General features: G+C 40.2%; 1 protein-coding gene and 2 pseudogenes across 2 annotated transcripts in view; all 3 read right to left on the minus strand.

Moving 5' to 3' along the window:
• Positions 1-16,765, minus strand: part of CAB39 (calcium binding protein 39) — a 75,100-nt gene that overhangs the window by 57,952 nt on the left and 383 nt on the right. The window contains exon 1 of one of the 2 annotated variants that reach the window (XM_039855770.1): positions 16,238-16,639. The exons of the other annotated variant lie outside the window; for it this stretch is intronic. The gene's annotated coding sequence lies outside the window, so the exon portion shown is untranslated. Of the gene's footprint in view, positions 1-16,237; positions 16,640-16,765 lie in introns of those variants that run through there. 2 annotated transcript variants of the gene reach the window in all.
• On the minus strand, positions 5,888-6,006 carry LOC120597487 (uncharacterized; annotated as a pseudogene).
• Positions 13,923-14,041, minus strand: LOC120597490 (uncharacterized; annotated as a pseudogene).

A 16,765-nucleotide genomic window follows, 5' to 3' on the forward strand; every position in this document is an offset into this window, starting at 1 on the left:
ACTTAGAATACAGCTGGGAGATGAGGCGCACACACAAGACTGATATCTATAGAAGACTGATACATGCCACCAGGCCCTGTATGACAAAGCCCACTAAGAGACCTGCGTAGCGAATCCTGAGGGAAGACAGGGCAGTGAGTGCTGAAGGTCTCAGGCTTCGGTGGAGGAGATGCTTCTTGAACTGCATTTTGTGAACAGGATAAATTTGGGTAAGAGTCAGAAAATGCATTACAACTGGCTAGAGATCTTTATGCAACAATCTAAACCATCATTAGGAAACGAAAATTATTTTGTAACTTCCCCAAGCTCTGGTGGATGACAAAATATTGGGTTGAAAAGAAAGGCAGGAGGTGAAAAACTCACTATAAACCCAAGTGCTGTTTACAGAATAACCACATGCCTTCCTTTACGGCCGAGAGAACATTCCACACTTTATGGAGTGGTGCTCTCCAGGTGAGTGTTGACATCACAATATAGTCACACGGGAAAACTTGCTTTTTAATCTGAAAGCTGTATCTAAAATGCACAACAAACACAACTTACATCCCAGGGAGTATAAAAAGAGGCCCCAAAACATTCAGAAGAGCTGCAATGGATGCATTTACTTACAGTAAAAACGTATTTCCGTCTATAAGAGTTTTGAATATGGGATTTGATTTTTCCTTTACTATGTCAGAAGAATGCTACTAACTCAAGTGAATGCGATGGCTAAACAAAATATTTGTGAAAGTGTTCTGTAATCTGCAAAAAAAGCATACAAAGAGAGATTATCATTTATGTGCTGGCCTCAAAAATCTACCTTCTGGGTCTTTAATTTGATCTCCCAAATGTTGGGGTTATTGCTGACCGTATTTCCAATCTGTCAAAAACTTTAGTAGTTCAAAGGTTTCTTTCAAAAAGGAAGTTAATGTTAATTAAAATTATGTTTTCTATAGATGTTCTGGGAGATAGTGGGGTGCACAGGTTGAGTTTGTTCCTTAAAAGTGGGAGACTGGAGATCCAGGCTTTGACATTTTTCTAGACTAAAGGAACATTAGCCATGAACTGGACAGTGGCTTTCGAACCGTGTCTAAGGTCTGGAGCAGGTGAAGGTCCATCACTTCTCCAGCTTAAACACCTTGCTCCAATTGTTTTTTGCATTTGGGCTTCTGTGTCAGAAATTTAACAATTTTTTAAAAACTACTACTTTATGGCATAACATTGTCCATAAATATGTCTGCATACTGGACACAAAATGATTTTCTGAGGAAAACACTGGTTTGGCCTCCAAGTCAGCTTATACAAGTGGATTTAAAATCAAGTCTCGGTTAAGCTCTTCAGTTGTCAAAGGCAGATATCAGTGTTTCCCATCAGTTCAGCTAATTGTTAAAGCAGAGTGGTTACTTCTCTGGTCCCAACTTTAATAAAAAGTTCAGTGGTATGAATGATTATACCACTTCCATAGTTCAGAGCATCCGAAAGTAATGCTTTAGATTGCACTTCAGCCTTTCTTATTCCTTATGTCTTGTAATAAGAGACCTTAAACTTGAACTATTCACTTTTTACAGACGCTGTAGAGAACCGAGACAAGTGCACTCACTAAGGACCCAGAGCCTGCATTACAAAGCATCCACAGGTTCTTAATTCCTGGAAGAATTATGCTTCTCCTGAATGGCTGGTTTGTGTTTTATCTCATGAACACGGTCTTGGAATTGACCTTGTTTTCTTCTTTGTTCTGGCTACTCAAACTTAAAGCCAAATGTGTGGTCCGCACCTAGCCAGCTAAGACATGCAATTATCTGTACACTAATCCTGCCCCAGGAATCATTTTATTCGTCTTTATTTTTTCTTTGCTCTTTATCTAATTCTCTGGGGTAAGGGGGAAGATGGGACAGAGGGGAAAGAAAAGAGAAGGAAACATACCCCTAATTTTTTCAGTTCCTTAAAAGGAAAGGAACATGAAGAAATAACTAGCTAATTTTAGCATGGGAGTATGGCTATCAACCTTATTGCCATGATAAATTTGTTAAATACTGCAAGATACAGTGTCAGTTTTCTTGCTCAGGTGGAAATTGGCAACACGTGTAAGGAGACCTGGTGTCTGGAGAAGAGAACTACTAAATTACGTCAAACAGGGGAAACAGATCAGGGCAATCAACATGTATGGTGTACAACGAAATGAGGCTCTTCCATCATCTTCCTTCAGAGTCGGATAACTTCTATCTGTGAATAACAAAGGCCCGGCCTCTTCTGTAATGAGATGGCATCGCAGCTCCTCCGCCTCTCAGACAGCTCCCACCCCAGCATGCAACCTCGGTTTAGTCCCTTTCATTCTCTTTTCTGGTAAGTTAAGGTAAATTACTTCCAAGTTTATTCAACTGATTTTTCAAGCCCCTATTATGTGTGAGGCATTACAGACATTAAGGTCTAAATGGCTGCCTTCATAGAAAAATATTTTTAACCAGTTATACAAAATGGATCCTATTTGACTAGTATAAAAAATACCATTCATAAATTAAAATAGCTGAGCTGTACTTGCAAACCTCTACTCTATATACTACTCCAATTTCCTCCATGAAATTAGGGAAAACAACAAGAAAATGACCGAGGGCGAGGGCAGTGGGGTTGGAGAGGTGACAGGCAGTGGGCACAGTGTAAACGAACTGTGAATGATGAGATAAACCAAAAAGCTACCCAGTCAACAAACACCGGTAGTTCAGACTGAAAGCAGATGAACAAAGCAGAACAAAGTTCCGCCGCTGAGGAGCAAACATCGCACGCAGTCCCTGTTTTTGTATTTCTGGGATTGTTGAGTGAGTGTAATAGTGGCTTTCTAGTCCTGGGCGGAATCTCTTTGGGATCCTGTGCTCCAGTCCTTCACAGACGCCTCTGGGCCTTGAGGATGTCTACGGCTGGAAGCTAGAACAGAGCCTGCTTTTAAGGCTAAAATGAGAGCTAAAGGACAAAATAAGAATGGGAAGAAAGATGTGGCCTCAGGATAGACAAATAACCAAGAAGTCCACCAGAACTTACATATCGTGGATACCTAAACAAATCAGATAGGAGGATGACACCACAACAGTCCTCACAGATGGCAAGGTCATGGGGTGACTCTACATTGCCCCCAGTACCATCTCCTTCTGGCAATTGACTCCCTCCCCTCCAAAACACACCATCATCATGGCTCCAACGGAAGGGGCTGTAGTCATACAAGAACCACACCCCTACTGGCCCCAGCAAAGTAACCTGGAGGGGGAGGCAGACCTCCCATGATTGAGGCTAAAGCTCCACGCATGAACACGTATGAAATACAGTCTGGAGAGAGCTGGTCTGCGCAGGGAGGATGGGTGAGCAAGCAGAGACATGCGGCAGCGAGTGGACAGCCATAAAGGAGCTGCTCCTGGTTCCAGCTGTTGCTGGGCCCCAGGCCCGCCTCTGCCTTTTCCCACCCCTCAAGTGTGACTTTCCCCTGACCTAAACTTTCTCTTGTTGATAGAAACAAAGGGAGTTCCGAGTAGCACGGGGTTCCCTCTGAGGCACTGCTGTGCTGGTCCTCTGCCCCAGTGAGGCAGCTCCAAAACAGCAGGGCTCAGACATTCGTCCTCGTGACCTTCTGGACAGAGGGCCCAAGCTGGCCTAGTGAAGACTGAGTGTGCCACCAGCGTTCACTCTTCCATGTCCTCTGCATACCTACTTTGGGGGGTGGAGGTGTGAAATGTGTCATTACATGACAGAGGAAGAAACATTAAAAAAATGAAAATGTGAAAACAGTTATGTTTATTCACATAAATCGAGAATAAAGTTCAAGATTATGTAAGCAAATGCAAATTAAATGTGATGTTTTTATCCTGGGCATCCTAGACTTAAGTCTCAAGATGATCTTATGAAACTCCTGATCTTTCCCTTGGATATAGTTGCTTTAAAACTTGGAAGAAATATAGAAAAGTATAAAAAATTAAAGATTACATAAATTAGGTGTATGAAATAGATATATCATCTCCCTGAACAGTCCTTTCTGAGGGTTACCTGGCATCTAATAACAACCACTTAAAAATCAGAACTTCCTAATTTCTCTTTAATAGCTCCTGAGATGATACACACGAGTGAAGAGTGAATGTGGGTGAAAATAGTGTTTAATTACATTTAGAATCTCTCTTTGTCTAACCTGAGGCAAAATAGAACATTTCAGAGTTAGATCACAGTTCTCTTTCAGAGAAAAGTCAAGGCGCTGAAAACTCTTTTGGTTCCAAGGACGACCGGCTAGCTGCTATGGCTCCAGAATTAGTGCCTCAAAATCAAGCCGCTTTAGTGGGAGACACCGAGGATCCCACAGACAGCCTTGCATTCTTAAGCATCAAAAAAATGAGAAGGGATCGAAGTTAGCTAGATTCGCAATTGCTAAATGTCAGATGACATCATTTACCATCCGAAGCTGTGCAATTTGGGGAACAAAGGAAAACACAAGGAATAATTAAGTGGGGACAACCGGCATAGACCTGACCTTTCCCTTGAAGACCAGGACATTTGGTCACCCCTACTAAACCGTGGTGTTCTTGCCTCCCCCGCGACCAGCCAACTGTTCTGTGCAGGTAAACGATTTCATTTCCCTGATCGAGCACAGGCAACGCACCCTCCACTTAGAGCAGGGCCCAGAGCACAGTCACCTACACGTAAATATTAGTGATAATGAAATAGGTTTCCCTGGCAATATCTGGTATTTCAATCAGTAAACGTCTACAATTCACAAGGTTTATGGAGGAATATGTCCAAGTCAGGGAAAAAATGTACCTTTTCAACCTCCCACCAACTCCTCTTTGCTCCAGGCCAGTGGGTCACTGAGTTGCCAGTTCCCCTATAGGCACGTGCTTAAATATCATCATGATTCATTCACTCCACCTCGCCCTCACTGAAGGCATCAGAACAGGCTGATCTAACTGACCTAATTTCCCAACAGCCCAGTATCACAATATGAGCTCCACCCCCCAACACTGAACCTTGTCCTGTGTACGCTTGTATTTGAAAATTATAAAAAATACATTTCATGGATGCCCCTGCAGAGCAAGGGCAACCTTCATATGCTCTTCACAAGGTGGGATACTAAAAGGAAACCAACAGTGAGAGAGTGAGTGTGTGTGTACACATCACTGTAAACGAAGGCGAGGCTTCGGTGGCTAATAGCCCGGCACATGATCTTAAGACTGACTTTGAGAAACCTGAAACTAAAAAATTCTGAGCTCCCAGCTACGAGATGACTTCACTGGGCGGCCAGCTCTCTCTCCTTCCGCCACTAGGACTTTCTTGGCACTAACTCCGCCTTTCTTAGGTTTAGGATGTTGCTTCAAGAAGGACGAACGGCATCAATGCAAGGCAGCACCAACTGAAGAACCTAACTTGCTCAAACGCCTTTCAACAATTCAGTGATTCAAGAACCAGACTATTTTCTTCTTCCACCTGATAGCTAATATAGTAGACGTTTTAAAATAACAGCTTTATTGACATATAATTCACATGCCATACAATTTACCTATTTACAGCATACGATTCAATAGTTTTTAGTATATCGAGTTGTGCGGCCATTACCATAATAAATAAAACAGAGTTTTCTTAAAGACGAGATCACGCACAGGAAGGACCAAAAATAAATGTTATTTTATTTTTCCCTGGCTTACATGAAGTGAACATCTTAAGACTCTGAATACAGATTGGACCAAACAATTTCCCAGAAAGACCCAACGGCCAGTATACGGAATTGCCTTATCTCACGTCTCGATGCATCCCTACTAGCATATGCATTAGTACTTTCTAATTAATTAATTTTTTTTAGGGGAGGCAACCCTTGGCTGACCTCACAGATTGCAAGAACGTTGTCAGCTTACAATCCCTTTATTTTCTATTTTTTTACTTTTTATGCCTACAGCATCTAGTCTTCCTAGGCGGTCTCCCATCCAAGTACTAACCAGGCCCGACCCTGCTTAGCTTCCGACATCAGACAGGATCGGGCGCGTTCAGGGTGGCATGGCCGTAGACGCATCAGCACTTTTTAAAAATCTATTTAACAGCCTCCCCCCATTGTTTGTTTGCATTTCTTTTATTTAGTCACTATCTGACTTCGCTTACGCAGTGGTTTAGCCTTCAATTTGCTTGAAAAACAGCACCTTTTACAGGTTAGGGGCGTCGGTTCTTATCAGACCAAGTCTGAGCCCCAGCTCTGCCCTTTTCTAGAGGTGCGCACTGAACTCTTGGGCAAAAGCTTTACGTTCCGAGTCTCAATTATTTATAAAATTATAGGACTATTATTAAAATTTTAACATGAGTAAAATGTCTAGGGTATCATTTAACATATGAGAAGCTTACTAATAAAAAGCAGTTATCAGTTTGTGTGAGCTGTTATTACTCTGAGGTAAATATTAACCCTTTGCCTATCAAGTAAAATTTTTTCCTACATTTATCGTAGGTTTTTTTTTTCTTTCTATCACCTGACAGCAATGGAAATAAGCTTGCTTCCTCATTCAAAGGTCTCATAAATAGTCTCATAAATGTTCTTTCTAATTTATGTTTTTAAACTCATTCTTGCACCAGATCTATTTATTTTAATAAAAGGTAGCTATTTATTGAAATTGATTTTTCCAATGAATAAACAACTATTTAAACATCTTTGGCTAAATAATTCTTAATCTTTTCTCCCTCCAAAAAGACACACAGATAGCCATTAAGCACATGACAAGATGTCCAACATAATTATTAGGGAAATGCAAATCGAAACCACAATGAGATAGATATTGCTATTTTCCACCCTTTTTTCCTAATGGTTATACCTTTTATTTCATGTATTCTTGTACTGGCCAGGATAATATCAAACATCGGAAGTGCTAAGGGGCATGCCTGTTTCATTTTCTGATTTCAAGGGGAATCCATCAGTTTTCTTGCTGTTGGGTTAAGGCAGATATTCTTTTATCTCCTAAAGCTTTTACAGAGTTCCTGATCAGGAAGAACTGCTGAATTAACACTGTTGTTTTGGTGCACATGGAGATGATACAGCATGAGGATTCAACATATGTTGATGCCATACCATAAGGACTCGGACCCAGGCTCTGTAATTCACCGCAATTTAACCTTGGGCATATTATTTAACCTCTTCGCCTAAACTTCTTCATCCATTCATAAAATGAGAGCAATGAGAACCGCCTCTTTCTTAGGGCTATTGTGAGGATTGACTGAGATAACGAATTAGAACAATGCCTGGCACACAGCAAATACTAGGTGTTGCCTGTTATTTGTCCTCTTTAATTAAGAAAACTTCCTATTTAATTAAATTTGCTGGTATTTTACTTAGGATCATCACAGCTACTTCCATAAGTGAAATTGGAACATAGTTTTTTTCCTTTGTAACGTCTTACCATATTGCCTTTCTTATATTTTATTAGATTTCTATAAGTTTATGGTAGTTTTAAAACATGAATTGAGTATCTTTTGGTATTTTTCTAGGATCTAGAATAAATGAGATAGTTCACTGATACATTTTTTCAAATTTTTAAAAAGAACTAATTTCTTTATAATCTAGGTCTGGAGTGCCCCTCCCCCTTTTGGTTGGAAAGCCATGGCCTTTAATATGTATTTAATATATTCCATGACTGACAATCTAGTCAAGTGCTCTACTTAAGACAATTTTGAAAAGCGCTTTCATCATTAGATTTTTCAAAGCTGTCCACGACATACAAATTTACAACCAGTGTCTTCTCCGGTCACTTCCTTCCGGATGTACTCCGATGTCCTGGGTCTCCTCCCTACTTCTTGTTCCTTCCTCCTCTCAACAACAAAAACCTCTGTAAAAGATAGTTTTGCCATTTCCAAACACCTATGGGGCATTTACATATAACAGCTGTGCTAAGCACACTCATCCCTGCCTCCTTTTCACTACATTTCATTTTAAAAGCGGAAGCACTTTCGTACGATAAATAAGCTAACATTCTGCTTTCACCCCTGCCCTGTAAGTTTGTGGCTTCCGTGAGGAAGGACTGCCTGCCTGCGCTCGTCTATTGTCTGGCCCTCTTGCCATCAACTCAGCTTCCCATCACTCACCACGTGGCCTTCCGGAACTAGAGCAAGCCTAGCTAGCTCTGCAGTCAACGAATGAGTTACAACCAATCTTAAAGAACAAAGATGATTGATTTTTAACAATAAAGAACTAGGAAGTATTTACTGTGCCGTGTGCACATACAGGATGACGTTATCCATTCTCATTTCCTCTTTCCTACTTAAGCAGGCAAGGCATAGGGATGTGGGCCACTGTGCCAGCGACTGATTTGCCATATTCACCTTAGGAAAAGCCTATTACAGCTATATTCTAATACAATGAACACAAGTAAAATTATCTTGAAAAAACACCAAAATGATGTTTAAATTCTAGAAAATATTCCAACTTAAATTATACAATTTAGCATATTTCAGATAACCTCAAATATGAATGAAACTACGAATCCTGCCAGATGTCCATACCCTCCTACCTACATCCTTATCCAACACACTTAACAGAATCCTACTAGGAAAAGAAACGGTTAATAAATGCATCCATATAGCTTCCGGAAGTCGACACTTCACCTTCTGGAATCTGTCCAGTAATCAATACCCAGTTGTCTCTGCTTTGTGGAGTCCAGCGTTTCCTTTTTTTGGAAAACAGTACCTTAGCTTCTCTAATCTTCCTGTAGTCAGTCCCCTCTCTTCACAGCTCCCCAAAGACCACTGACAGTAACTCGGTAACGTGAAAATCCTGTGTCCTAGGATATCACACATCCTGACCAGAAGACTCCTCTGTTTCTGTAACAGAAATTTCCTATGACCCAGAATGATTCTCTATATTCTAGTATCTAGAGGTGGAAGCAACAGAGAATGGTGGGTTATAATAAGTGTGCACTCTGGGACCAGGGTTTCAAGTCTCAGGCTCTTTTTCTAGTTGTATGACTTTGAATCAACTTTCGGTGGGTATTTTCAAAGCTACTATTCCATAGAGTTGATATCATAACAAACGATACACCCAGCTACAGATCAGAGTCCAAGTTTACTTGAAGACTGCTTCAACCTTTCGAAGTTTTAAAATATTTTTGAAAGTGTGTGTATGCTGTAGCAGAATGAGTTTTAAAGCTCCAGTTATCACAGGAGCTAAAACGTATTTGGCACTAAGAGTATATCAGACATATTGTACAGAGTATTTCTTACTGAATGCTCACAACTACTCTTTGTGTGGGTTCTACTCCTGCTAGTTTACAGTTGAGAAAGCTGAGGCAAAATGGGTGTTTAACACCCGCTCAAGAAAACACAACCAAAAACTAAACCCAGGAATTCTAAGGTCAGAGCCCCTCCTCTTATCTCCATGCAGAGCTTCAGTTTTCTCTCTCACTACAGTAAGGCCTCCGTATTGTTTCATGAAATTTCTTTTTCAGCTTTGACAGTATGTTAATGTATATACAAGGTCACTGATCAAAAATGTAATTTCCCACTGTGGGCTGAAGTTAAAAAAATGGAAAAGCTACTCATCTAAAGTGTTCATTCTTTTACTTAACAAAACTGAAAACAAGTATTTCAAACCTAACAGAAATAATCACCTCAATCAAAAAGTAAATGTTTTGAATTCCATACTAATAAGTATGTAAATAAGAGGATTTCCCAATTATGTTCCAATAGAATAGGTCTTGTGACCAAATAAATTTAGCAAATTGAGAAATATTACACATCATATTTCCTTCCTGGACAGCCAGAATGCACATTATCAAAAACTCTGATGAGCTCTGCAGAAAAAAATAACACGACCACCATCGAAAATTCAAATCTGAGTATTTTTAATCCAGTGTTTTTCCAAACACAAATTTCCTTCTGGAACCTCTCTCTACCAACAACTACTAATCTCTCATAAGACCAGTGTTCTGCACACACAAATTTGGGGGACACTGCTCTATGTAAACTTAACCAGAATGAGGTTCTAATAAGCTTCAGCTATTGTAGTATGTGAACTTCATTCAAGTGCACACATAACCGCGATAAATTAAAATTCACAGAAAATTGTAATTTGGTTAAGTATTTCATCTCTGCTGGGCAGTTTCATCAGAATATTATATAGTTGTATTATCAGTTAAAAAATATGGACAGAAATAATGTATTATACTCTGAAAACACAAGGTGGAGGAAGCAGAGAGAGAAAAGATATTTAAAAAGGTAAAAAGAAATCTGCGATTCAAATAAATTACAATCTAATGTACAAAGCTTATATACATAGAAAATCTATTGAGATAAAACTTACATACAGAGGAAAAACTTATAACTCGCACATGAACAAGGAGTGAACGGAGAATAAAACCACACGGTAAGCAGAGAGCCAAAGATCTGCAACGACGTTAGTGAACTGAGCTTCTGTCTCCCTTTGGAGAATCCAGAAGTAAATGGACTGGCTGATAACGTGGCATCCAAGAGGGGAACAGTTGTTTACCTAAATTAGGAACCCTCTGAGACCGGCATACAGAACGGGACCCAGCAAAATGGGCAATAAAAACTGCTTGCGGAACAAATTAATTCATAATAGATGTCTGAGGAGTTATGAATGCTCAGGGGTGGTGAATATTACCATCATCTCTTAGCCGTCACAGAACCTTGAGCTGGAAGCAATTCTGACCAAGGGCAGCTTGCGACCTTTATGTTGGTAGAGGCTTAGTACCAATTACAGCCAAAGAATACGATCTCATGCATGCTCTTCGCATCCGCAAATTTGGTTCCACATTTTGGTCCTTTCTTTTTCACTCCTATTGCCTTTGGTTAATGTTTTTTTCCTCCTCCAAAACAAAGAACTTCACCGCATACAGCACTTAAAAGTTGACAATAAAACTTGACGTGGGGTTCCAGGATTTTGTTAAGCATTAACTAAGCTTGTACTTTACAACCACATAACATTCAGCTGTTAATCATTTATTTCTAAGTACAAAAGTAAAAAAATTGAAGATACACATTTTGCTGTTCTATCATGTGAAGCACAAAACAACCCTACTATGATATCCAACACCAGGTACCTGACAAACTAGGAGAAAAAAATGTTAAAAATGGTTACATGCCATAAAGCTTTCACCAAAGAAACTGATTTCAAGACCACAGGCAAAAAGGAGCAGTACCTAGTATAGGAAAAAAGGCAAGTCAGAAAGCCTACGCACGAGATCACTGAAAATAAGAGCAAAAGAGTTAACAGGGTTCGGTCTGGTCCCTTTAGTGTAATAACGGAATGACAGACACCTAGAGAGGTGGAGTGACTTCCCCAGAGTAACGTGATTAGTCACGGAGTCAGGACCCAGGCCAGATCTTCCAATTCCCAGGCTTCTGCATTTCCCACTGTCACACCAGCCCTCCCATCTTCTCTGCAAGGCTAATATGGAAAATAAAGACTACCTACTGGCCTATCTAGAACTATAAACCACTAATCAAATACGACTCTATACAACTAGAGCACTTAGAATAAACCATCTTATTTTGTATTATGACATGGAGTTACTGTCTGGAAGTCTATTAAAATCCTCATTAGGCTATATTTACAAACCTTCATTCTAAAGGACTAAATCAAAAATGATCGGCAAGAAACCGACACCACATGGAGAGAAAAAATTCCCATTCCAGGGAACACACGTTTTGAAGTGAGGCAGATTTGGGTTCAAGCCCTAGCTCAACTGCAATGTCTGTGCCACCCTGTAATGATGCTGGGGGACAATTCTACCTACCTCAGAGGTTTGCCCAACATTTAATGGTACTTGAATGGTAACTTTCTCCCCCAACCTATTTTTGTCCATCTCCCTTGATTTTTTGTCTATTTCAACTTTTAACTTCATACAACCACCCCCAAAACACTTGCCAGCTACATCACAATGACAGACATTAGTATGTTCAACACCATAAAAGAAAAAAGGTTATGTGCCAAAGACCATTTAACATGTGAATACAATCTTTGTAAATATAAGTGAAAAGGTTCTAAGAAGACACTGATGCATAAAGTATAAAACAATTTCTTTCAGCAAACTGCATAAAGAATGAAGAGAACCAGGCTCTAGGTTAGTCCTGTAGCTAATCGGCTGCACAACCATCAGCAAGTGACTTCACTTTGCAGAAAGCTCCACCACTCATAGCTCAAAGCCACACACTGCTCTAGTTATGGGAGGCCTCAGGGTTCCTATCTGCAGAAAGAACCATTCTGACTGGAGAGTTTCGAAAGTTCTCACGTTTCTTGCACCTGAAATAGTCCAGCATCAGCATCATTACAGAAATAGTCCAGCATCAGCCCAGCACTTGGTGTATGCCACGCCTGTTCTAAGCACTTCAGGCAAAGTAACTCACTTAAGTCCCCTACAATCTTTGCAGATATGGTCTATATCACTCCTCCTCTCCAAGGAACCTAAGCTAGAGAGAAGCAAAAGAACTTGCCTAAAGTTATAGAGCCCACAGGGAGGGTGAGGGTTCAACAATCCAGGGGATCTGGCCACACCTGTTCTTTTAACCACTGACTCTCAGAATTCTATAAACCCCAGAGACATGTAAACAGAAACTAGTTCATGCTATGCCTTCCTTGTGCCTAAATACAGTGGATAAATACGACTAACATGTTAACAGCAGCCTGTAAAAAAGCAACTACAGTTCATCGGTTACAAAATGGCAACTTAATTAAGATCAAGCTACAAAACGTATACTTTGTTTCTCCGACAAACATTTTATCAAAATAATTAAAGTGTTGTGTGTGATGTTTTAACGATTATACTACCTTGGTCATCGACAATTCATCTGCTGGATAATGTTCCCCAGGAATAATTATTATATAAAACCAGACTGCCACTAAACATTGGTTAACAAGATTTTCTTGTCTTTCTAACTATGCGTATGAAAATGTGTTATGTACATATAAAAAAGCAAATAAACCAACAACTTAAACACTGTATTCTGAGTATCAAGATCTCAAGTTAGACACAACATATTAAGAATTATGCAAATAGGTATGTGCTGGACTCTGCGAACATAATCGGCCAGGGGAGGCTGTACCCTCCTTCCCTTAGGGCCGCTTCACACCTGACTGACCTCTCGCAATTCTCTGCATGCCATTCTTCCTTCCTGTGCCAGCTCAACATCGCGGTTGCTAATAAACCACAGTCCTGCCTGCACTGCACCCCTTCTATCTCAAGCAAAAGTACGGTGGGGCCAGGAAGCTCAGTGAGGTAAAAATGGGATATCAGAGGATCACATATGTGCATACACGCGCGCGCGCACGCGCACGCACAACCCCAAAATAAAATGTGGACGGCAACGAGCTGATGACGGTGATTCCATCAGCATCGGCCTATCCCCTGCTACCTAGTCCGTCAATACCTCTTCTCACAATCCCTGGAAGGCCTGAGACACAGAAGCAGAACCAACATTTTACGCTTACTCCCAGACTGGTCTACTCTACAAATACTGGGGGCAGAAATCTTTGCCTCACTTTGCTCTGCGTCCATACTCCCACTGACGAAGGCAGTGATTAGGGTCCAGCTGGATGGTTATTAGAGTGGAGAGACGCACAAGGGAAGAACTCTCATATAGTTCAATTCCTTCTTTAATTAAAGAAGGCTCCGATGCATTCTCTCCAATGAAAACCAAAACATAGACTGATGACTAAATAGTTATGCAATTTTTAGGCTATTTGTCTTGATATGCATTCATAAGCACAAGATCTTTACGCCTCAACAATTAAACAACCAAACAAGTCACAAGCAACCTAACCCAGAAGTTCAGAGACGTGATAAGTCTTTCCCACGATTTTACCACATGCAGTTTTTTTATTTATTTAATTCATTCATTCATTCATTCATTCATTTATGCAAGGCAACCCTTGGTTGACCTCACAGAATGCAAGGATCTTCTCTGCTAACGATCCCTTATTTTTTTATTTTTTACACCTACAGCAGCTGGTCTTCCTAGGTGGTCTCCCATCCAAGTACTAACCAGGCCCAACCCTGCTTAGCTTCCGAGATCGGACGGGATCAGGCTTGTTCAGGGTAGCATGGCTGTAGACTTACCACACAAAGTTTTACCAACATTTTGCCATTATCCATATTAATCCACCTCTGACATTCCTATTTCTGTAACACGAGATGACATTCATAAAATCAAATACCTAACATAAAGGAAACACAGAAAAAAAAGAAGAAAAGAAATTTTTAAAATAGAAACACCACTGGAAAGACACTATCTGAAATGAAATGCTTCCATATACTGGATTTTATTTTTGCATGCTGTAGGGGTCAGGTGGGGGATAATCTGGATTTGTGTCTGTATTTTTATGAAAGATGGTGAAAATATGAATGATCAGCGATTGACCCCTCCTGAAAAAAAGGCTCTTGGGGAAGTAGGACAGTAATTACAGAAATCTATAACCTACAAAAGTACAAAAGTTGACCAAAAGAAAAAACTTTAGTAAATATTTGAAAGTAATAAAGGATGCAATATACAAATTAAGATTCAAATGAAACCAAATTATAAAACCAAACCCCACATTTAGACTGGACCTTCTCAGCTATCCTTTCACACTGACTTTATGAAAATTTATATAGTCTAGCTCAATTTATGCCATTAGAAACAGAAACGGAGACATCATTAATACATTTTAGAATGTAAAGCTCAAGGAGAAAAGCTGGTTTAAATAAGAATCTGCAGTCTGAAATGCTCATGAATCAAAAGTGAAGTGCTTTAAGATAAAAAGAAACAAGAAGTCTCCTTTGTTACAGCAGCACATTACTTCGTGACAAATTCTGTATTTACTAAAGAAATGGCAGTAGAAAACTAAATGCGGCTAGCCTGAATTTTTGTAATGTCATGATCAAAAGTAGTTAGCCTGTATGGATGGCCTTAGTACAAAGACTATTTGGGTGGATGGGTGGTAAGCGGCAATGGGAGGTGTATTACAGTGTACGGGAGATATACCAGCTATGAAAGTAATCTTTTTAAAATGACTTTTTAAAAAGTACATTCACCCATATAGCAGAAGTGTGATTTCTTCCATACCTAATGACAAGATGCATACCAAGTAATAAAACCTTTCTTTATTCGACAAGCAATAGGATCTAGACTGTACACAGAAGTTAATATACTTCAAACAAGAAGCCTTTAGAAAAATTCTGTCCACAGTAGCAGTTATTAGGCATGACTACTGCATTTTATCTGACATAAATAATGTAACCTTATCAGAAAAAAAATACTGCATTTAAGAAGACTTCCCTTACTTGGGTAAAAATATTTTTATATAAAGATATTTAATGACAAAAAAACTTAAAAGTTATGTATATGCAGTTTATTTCATTAATGCAAAGAAAAAATAAACATAAAGACTGAAAAGGAAAAATGCAAAAATGTTAACTAACTAAATCTAAGTTGTAAGATTACAGAAGAAAAATTTTTTAAATTTCCAGTACTTCCTGGATTTTACAACTTTTTTTAAACTAAAAAAATTAACATTCACTTTTCATATAAGCAAACAAGTGGTTCTAAGCTTCTTCCATACAGCATATATTCTAGACTTCAAATACAGCTGCTAATATTTTTAAATGTACAAAATGAAGCTAAAGACTTTTACTTCTATAAAGATTTTCACAACTAAAAATTAAGAAAAATTTACCATTATAAAAAAATTCTATGTCCCACTTTCTAGCCCAGAATATTAGTAACTATTTGATTTTTAATACCATCAATATAGATTGTTTTTCTCAAAGTTAGGTCCAGCTCAGTAATCCCAAAGTGTAGACACCTAACACACGGTGCATTAAGTTTTGATGCATTTTAGTGAACTGCACCAACAAAAACGCCATATGTGCAGATGAGCTTATTTTAAACACATCTTTCCATTACCTCTTAAGAGCCTGACATCTAACGAAGCTTTCTGGAAAAGTACTCTGCTTATCCTAGACGTGGATTTATTTGACTATCCCAGAAGCTGTCAAAATTGATCTCAGACTGCGTTACATTCAAGGCGCAGAATGTCGACTCTTCACTGGGCCTCCTTTCTTTCACAAGAGCGCCTTTAACATCCTTTAGCTTACATTTCCGGGCTCATGAGTCACTGAGAAATGAGCTCTAAGTTTCCCTCAAACAGCTCCTTTCCAGCATTCAAGGATCTGGCCCCCAAATACCTCTCTTTAAGCCTACCCTCAACTTCCCACCATGGCCCTAGGCAACAAACTGAATTAGACACTGTTTCTAGCCTACACCCTTTTACCTTTGTGCTCTAGCTTTGCTGCTCTTCCACATAACCGTCTCTTCTGCAACCTTCCTCTCCCAAATCCCAACCGGCCTTCAAGTCCGCCCTAGGCACCGCCTCGCCCAGGAAGCCTTCCAGATTTTTGCTAAGCGGAAGTGATCGATCTGTCCTGTCTTCCCTGGGTTCCTTTCTAGCACCTTGTAGTACTTTCGCAGGACTCAGCGTCTCCTTCCCGGTATCTTGTTATCTGTGTACTGGTCTCATCTCTCACCCCGGGGCTGAGGCTCCCCCGGGGAGGGGACGGCGGGCCCGGGGTTTCCTATGAATCCCTCGGTGCACGCAGGCAGCGCCCAGGCTGGTTTAACCGAACCCGGGCACGCTCCCGCCGCACAATTCCTCACCAGGCATCAGTTAGGCATGTTCCCCAAGGGAGCATCACAGTGATGCTGCCAGCCTCCCGATAACAAAGTTTCCCGGGGGCCAGGAGCGCGGAGGCCGGGGCCCGAGCGCGCTGGGAGTGACAGTTGGCCGGGCCCGCACGTCCCT

Source organism: Pteropus medius, unplaced genomic scaffold, assembly GCF_902729225.1.
Source record: "Pteropus medius unplaced genomic scaffold, Ma_sr-lr_union100, whole genome shotgun sequence".
In the NCBI taxonomy this organism is placed as follows: Eukaryota; Metazoa; Chordata; class Mammalia; order Chiroptera; family Pteropodidae; genus Pteropus; species Pteropus medius.